The 7725-nt window shown below is 40.1% G+C and overlaps 1 pseudogene; it reads left to right on the top strand.

Moving 5' to 3' along the window:
• Positions 1-7117: 7117 nt before the first annotated feature.
• LOC142435475 (small nucleolar RNA SNORA48) lies at positions 7118-7251 on the top strand (annotated as a pseudogene).
• Positions 7252-7725: the final 474 nt, after the last annotated feature.

Here is a 7725-nt window from a genome sequence, read left to right as displayed (position 1 = left end):
CCCATTATGTTTCCATTCAAGTATCATCATTATTAAAGGTAATTGGAGGCAGAGGAGTAAAGTCCCAAAAAATGCCCATTGAAGCACTCATGCTTCTTTCAGAGATAACAGGCGAATACATATTGACAAAGGAAAGAACCTTGATTTTTAAGATTTTCACATTTTCAGTGGGGGGGGGTTGTTCATTTACAAATGGCAAAATACAACTTCCTGACTCCACGGGGGTGGAGAATATATTGTCCATATCAGTTGGACAGTAATGCCACATTATTGGAGGGTGAAAGAGAGTATGGGTGCTAGTTTGTGGGGAGACATGGTGCTTCTTGGAGGCCCTGGTTTGAGAGAAGTTGAAAAACTTTCACCTAAACCTGGGGAACCAAAATCAGCCACTTTTAATGGAGTTATCAATTGATGATTGCAGACATGTTTTGAAAGACTGAAAAATGAAATATGACCTGAAAACCATTTGCCACTTAAGAGTCTGGAGGTGTTCTTGTTTTAAGAGAACCAGAAGTGGTCTACGTGGAGGGCAGCTTTTGGAGAGGGGCTGGCCCTGCCTTCCCAGATGCAAGATAGAATAATACTGGCACTAACCACCCTCCCCACTCGCCATTTCCTGTTTCTTTCTTTGGCAACATCCTCTCTCCTACTCATGTCATCTCCAGGAATATCTGTTGACTTTCCAAGACCAGAGGGGCAAGTAAAAGGGGAGGCACAATCTGTATGTATTTTTGCTATGTGGTGGCCGGGAGGCCTTTGGGTAAGAAGGGGTGGAGTATTTAAATGCACAAATGGGCATGCCTCCGACTTCTTCCCCTTCTTCTCTTCTCTTACCCCCAAACACATGTGACCTACACTTACACACTGTCCACACCAGAAGGTGTGCATTTCTGTTTGGAAAGATGGCACCCAGCTAGGCCTTTTTGTGGCGAGGAAAATGTCGTGTTTTAAGACACTCTATCATTTGGAAGCTCAATGTGGAGGATCTCTGGTTAGGAGCATTGAAAGGAAAGTCAGAAAGTCGAAGGGTCTACTTCAGATCCCAGCGATCTCAGAACTATCTCATATACCCCTCAGCATGGGAAAGCAGTCCATAGAGTGGACTAGGGCATTTATGGGACTGTGGATGTGCTCCTTGGCACCTGTACTGTCCCACTGGACTGACAAGTGCTGTGTGGACATATTCTCTGGGCCTCTTTCTGCTTCTGTAGCTCTCTGCATCAGCCTCGGTCCTCTCTACTCCTGCCTCCCGTTCTGTCACCTACACAAACATATTTCAGCATCAGAGAGCTCTGGAGAGCCTCATAATTCTCCCTCTCACTTGTCTACTTTTGTCCTTGTATCCCCTCCATCTTAGCTGCCACTGACCCGGTAGAATCTTTTTTTTAAATTCAATCATTTTATTGGGAGCTTGTACAACTCATCACAATCCGCACATACATCCATTGTGTCAAGCACTTTAGTACATTTGTTTCCTTCATTATTCTCAAATATTTGCCTTCTACTTGAGCCCCTGGTATTTGCTCCTCATTTTTTCCTTCCCTCCCCGCTCCCCCTCCCCCTCCCCCATGAACCCTTGATAATTTATAAATTATTATTATTTTGCCATATATTGCACTGTCTGACGTCTCCCTTCACCCACTTCTCCACAGCCCGTCCCCCACGGAGATTACATGTAGATCCTTGTAATCCATTCCCGCTTTCTCCTCCACCTTCCTTCCACCCTTCTGGTATCACCCCTCTCACCACTGGTCCTGAGGGGTTCGTTCGTCCTGGACTCCCTGTGTTTCCAGTTCCCATCCGACCCTGTGGAATCTTGCCAGCACTGGCTATTCTGGAGTTGGAAGAACTGCTGACTTTGGCTCAGCCTCTCCTTCTGCCTCCCCCTCAGATCCAAGCACTCACCTCTGCTAGCCTTCCTAAAACAATAGTAGACTTTATAGAGAGTGTGAGGAATGGGTAAGAACTAATGGCAAGAGTTTAGCACTAGAGAGCTTGAGACTTGTCTGCCTTTGATTTTTTTAATGACCTTTGACTTCACCTTGCTCCTTCCTTGCCCGCTGCAATGCGAACCATCTTCCAGCTGTTAAGCCAGGCCCTTCTGATGGCATATGCCTCTTGTAACTCTATCGCTCCAGACTTAGCTGATTTCATTAACGTTCCAAACTTGTGATGGGTTGGAGCCAGTCACATTAGATATATGAATAGAACTCATGCTTCCAAATGGCTTCTTCCAGACAAAGGGCTCTTTATCTAAAAATATCATATCCACTTACCTTGAGTTGAAGGAGCTCTGGTAGCATACTTGGTTATGCATTGACTTGCTAGCTTCAAGCTCAAATGGACCAGCTGCTTCTCAGGAGAAAGAGGGTGCTTTCTGTTCTGGTAAAGGTTTGCAGCCTCAGAAACCCACAGGGGCAGTTCTCCTGTCTTAGATAGTCACTATGACACAGGATCCACTCAATGGCAGTGAGTTTAGAGTTTGATTTAGACTCATAGCAGCCCTATAAGTTAGTGTAGAACGGCTACATAGGGATCTCGAGACTGTAAGTCTTTATGGAAGTGTGAAGTTATCACTGAAGATATGGATGCTATAGAAAAATGTGGTGAAGAAATCAGATGGTGCCCAGCTACCAGAAAGAATAGCATCTGGGTACTTGAATTTTCTCTAGGTTCAAGTATTTCTTGCCTGTTCCATGACAAAAATTTCTTCCATGGCTTTTAAAATATTGATGGTGGTCTTTTCTTTCTTACATAGCATTTATATTGCTATCTTTATATTATTATTCTTTAATCCTGACCACTTTATTTTGTTTTTGCTGTTGTTGCTTTTATTGTTTCTCTTGGGTTTCCCAGTTTGCACAGTGAGGAAGTGGATGTGTAGAGATAACAAATGAAGGGTTTATAGGGGATGTTGGGGGGGGGTAGAAGATAGGGAGGGTAAGGGGATTTAGGGAACCAACAATGAATACAGGAGGGGGCATGGGGAGCACTAGAACTGATTGTGATTATACAGCTCATTTTAAAAGTGATTTCACCATGGCAGTATATGGTATGTGACTACTATATCAAGAACACCACAAAAAAAGAAACCAAACCTGATAAAGGTTACCATAGGTGAAGAGGAAAGAGTTGCTACTACATAAGCCGTATTACGTTTCTGTTGATGGTGGTAGCATAATTTGGAGAAGGGTATCAGTTGTGGCTGTAAGCATGAAGAGTGTAATCAATGACACTGAATCATACAAGTAGAAGTTGTGGAGCTAGAGAATGTTCGGTTGTGTATATGTTTGCCACAATTACAAAAAGAATAATAATAATTACATGAATAACAATGACTACATGAACAAGAAGAAAATGTTCTAGAATTGAATATGATGACAATTGTACAACACTTCGTGATATGATTGAATTGTAGGACATGTGGATAAAGTGCTAATAAAACTGTATAAAAGGTAGAATCTGACATCTTGAAGGCTTGTCTTAAAAATAGCAATCAAATATGTGAGATGTCAGATAAGTTTCCAAGGAAGGAGCACACCAACCTTTGTGAGTCAAGATTGTGAAGAAATGAGAAGAGCTTAAATTCTGAGAACCCAGTTAGCAGAAGGCCGGGCTGATGGGAATGCCCCAAATCCATTTGCAGAGCTCCCCCACAGATTTAGTGTCCACTGAACTGCCTTGGACTATTGATCAGTGATGTGAATAGTGTTTCTCACAGGCAGAGCATATTGTAAAAGTGGGTGTGAGGTTAAAATGTACTGTATTTGCATCATTTGCTTTTCCTTTTGCCTCATTCATCATTTGTTCTGCTTTCTACTATCTTCTGCTGTCTTGTGGATAGAGCTCTTTTCTGTATTTTATTGTATAGTCCTTGTTGGGGCCTTTGGTCTGATTATATTTATACGAAACCCAGGAGAGGTATATCCATAGAGAGAGACAGTAAGTAGATGAAGAATTCCTCAAGGGTTATGGCAGGAGAGGTTGGTGGGAAAGGGGGAGCTAATAATAGTGGCTATAAGAATGAAGAAACTGTTCTAAATTTGATTGTAATGATAATTGCACTATATATGTCATTGCATTATATGGTATGTAAATTATATATCAATAAAATGCATAAAATATTTATGGAAGCAGATGTCCTCGTGTTTCTCTGTGGACTGGCTGGTGGGTGAGAACTACTTTTTGCTTAGCAGCCTTCCATTTAACTCTGTGTGCCATCAGTGATCCTTTAAACTATCATAGGTTGTTAAAAAAGAAAGACAGAAAGTTTTCCAGAGAGTTCATGGTGTCATGGCTTGGGGCATCTTCCATTGCTCCCCCTCTCTCATCTCTACGTCCACACTTACTAGCTGTGTGAGCTTGCAATTTGTTTTCTTTAATGTACCTCGTGTCTCCGCTTTCTCATTGTAACATGGGGGAAATAGCAGCCGTTACCTCCAAGAGTTGGTGAGAGGATTACAGTGTTGAGCGTCAGGTATATAATAGATATTTTAAAACATGGCAAATTGATTCTCTTTGGGACTAATGTCCCCAAAGACTCACCTGTTTTCCACTTTCTTTTTGTGGAAGTAATATCCCTAAATTTCCTGATTTATTAATCGTATAACATAAGCTGACCTACATATAATGAAGATACATTCAAAATCAGTGCCTGGAAAATTTCCAGCTTCCTCACTCAACTTAAACTAAACGAAACAAAACCCAATGAATGATAAAACTTATAATCAAGAATATTTCACTCAACTTTAAGAGCATCAGCGCACATGTGAATTTTCATATGCATGCTGTAATGATAGAAAACTATTAGGCCCATAAGATCCTTTTGCGATATTGATCTACTATATATAGACAAAGATTCTAAGGCCCAAAGACATCTGAATGTAACTTACTTTGACTGTGGGCCAAATGGAAAGCAGATAGTAATATTCCAGACCTCAGAACTTGATGTGCTAGCCCTCAACTGACCGTACTGCTTCCAGTGTACTGGCCAGGTTCAGCTGATATTGTGGCGGAGGAGAAAAGGGGAAGCGGAATTCAAAAGCTAACAAATCTGAAACAGAGCTCTTGTCATTAGATATCACACTTTTCTCAAACACTCTTTACGGAATCTACCATTCTCTTAAGATGCTTACTAGAAGTGATGACAGTAGTAACTAACCAAAAAACCCACAGCCATTCTTTATCTGTTGAACACACTTCTAGTCTTGTTTCCATCTTCTCCATAGCAGGACTGGTCTTATCTTACCCCTCCACTTTGTTCCAGGTTTCCCCCTTCATAAAGCCTACAGACAACCTGCAAAAAGTAATCTAGGAACTACCCACCTGGCTTGAGATCTAGAGTTGAATTCCCAGTCCTTGGTCTGTAATCAGGGAATCAGCATTTGCCATTCTCTACTAGTCTTCTCTTTGTTCCTGAGACCTAAGAATTGATAGCAGTTGGGGATGCATAATGTTCCAAGTAGCCAGGGTGGGTACTTTAAGCGCCTTAGTGAGGTCACTAGGAGAAATGCTAGGACAGAGGCAGTGAAACAGACTTCTCAAAGTGCTTGCGGAAAAATTAAGTGGCAGAGATGAATGAAAAGACGAGGATTATGTGCCTTGAAGCTTATACATACAAGTCTTCTTTCTCCGAAGAGTTAGTTAGCTAATTACGGTGTTGACATTAGCCTTAACCATCTCATAATTAAGCACTGATTCTCAGTGAAGCTGACACAGTGGAATAACAGCTCTAATAAGAATATATAATGTCTCAAGGTGTAATACAAGTTATTTCACACATTAAGAAGGTCAGTTAGATAATATCTACATCCAATGAATTTGATTCCTTTGGCACTATTCTAAAAAACAGTGTGGATGGTTTCCTCCATCATGAACATGTAGATCAATGACGGTTACTGAGAAAGCACTATTAAAAAAAATGTCACAAACACCAATCATCAGTAAGAAAGGCAACCTGTAGATTACAGTATTTTACTGTTTGGGTGGCTGAGAGATGAGGGTTGTATGTAACTACTTGAAAAATGTATAAATGTGTTGTTTTCATTTGACACACCTCACCCTACATAAAGCCATCTATATAACCATGTTTATAGTGACCATAAGCATCATAATGATCACAAATGTAGTCCCTTTCCTATAAACCTGTTTCCCAATTGTTGGTAGCATTTTTAGAAATAGTCCCCAAAGGTATTCAGTTCTATAATTCCTCATAATATGATGATGGAAGCAAAGCAAAGGAGGGTCTTAGTGAGTTTCCAAGGTCAGATCTTAGTGAGGCATTTAAGATGCTACCATTTCACCTCAAACTAACTTTTCAACTTTTTCCACTCCAAACCATCTTTTTAATTCAAATAGTTTCCACATTTAACAGTTCTACAGGTCAGTTCTTACTTATCTCACCAGTTTTGTTTAAGATAGCATCACCTCAGGGCTGGGACTATGGCCCAGATCTCTTTATTTCGGCTAGCCTTTCCTATCTTCCAAGTTGTCAAGCCTCCAGATGTAAGCAGCTTTTTCAACATGGTACATGATGTCATGTCACTTTCAAGTGCACGCGCTTTGGACCTCGACACCTATATCCTCACTCCCTGTTGACCAGGGCTGGTGACCTTCAGCTTTTTTGCTGTTATTTCTTTATTCCTCTTGTCAAGGACAGCTAAAAACCTTGCACAGCGTTTGTTAAGCACAAAACGACTCTGAAAAGTGAATGGAAGACAAAAAATCTTTAGCCAATAATCCCAGGGAGTGAGTTCAAGTCCGGGTTTAAAGGATATCTAAAGGCAGTAGTTTTAGGGGTTCCTCCAGTTGCCAGCAGACCAGGAAATCAGTACATTTTTGTCTTTTTTATCATTTTGAATTTTGTTCTACAGTTTTCTCCTACTTCATCCAGGACCTTTGTGATAGTTAGATTTTGCATCAATTTGACTAGGCCTGGATTCACACTGGTTTCAAAATTAGAAATCAATAACAAAAATATATTTGGGAACCCTCTCAAATATTTAAAAAATAAATAATACTTGGGTTCATGAAAAAAATCAAAAAGGAAATTATAAAGAAAGTTGAATGAAATAAGTAAAAAAGGTGACACAAAATATATGTGAAAGTAGTACTTAGAATCCCCTGGCTATGGGCAAAGAGACACCTGATTAGTGGTGGTGCTCTTATATCAGAGCAGACAGGCAGCCCTTTGTTCATCCTAGCTTGATGCCTAGATCGTGGCCAGAGCTGTTTCATGTCTAGGGCACAATAAAAAAAAAAGTAGTACTTAGAAGTTGATAGCACTATATTCATATATTAAAAAAGAAAGGAGAGAAAATGGAACTCAAAAAAGTAGAAATAAGGAAATGGTAAAGCTCAGAGTAGAAATCAGTCAAATAGAACATAGAAAAGTGATAGAAAAAAATCAATGAAATCAAAAGGTGGTTCTTTGAAATAATCGATAAAATTGATAAACTTCTAGGTAAACTGATAAGAAAATAAGAAAGAAGACACAAATTGCCACTGTGGGATTAAGAGGAGTGACATCACTACTGATTCTGCAGATATGAAAAAGGATAATATGGGAATATCATTCGCAACCTTTTGACAGTAAATTTGAATATTTAGATGGACAATCAAATTCCTTGAAAATCACAAGCTAGCTAAGCTCACTCCAGAAGGTAATAAAAGGGAGTTTATGAAGAAAAAGAAGGTTTGGAAACTGGTTGTGGCAGCAATTGTACA

The sequence above is a fragment of the Tenrec ecaudatus genome, chromosome X (assembly GCF_050624435.1).
Source record: "Tenrec ecaudatus isolate mTenEca1 chromosome X, mTenEca1.hap1, whole genome shotgun sequence".
Taxonomy (NCBI): domain Eukaryota; kingdom Metazoa; phylum Chordata; class Mammalia; order Afrosoricida; family Tenrecidae; genus Tenrec; species Tenrec ecaudatus.
This window is presented reverse-complemented; position numbering and strand designations above follow the sequence as displayed.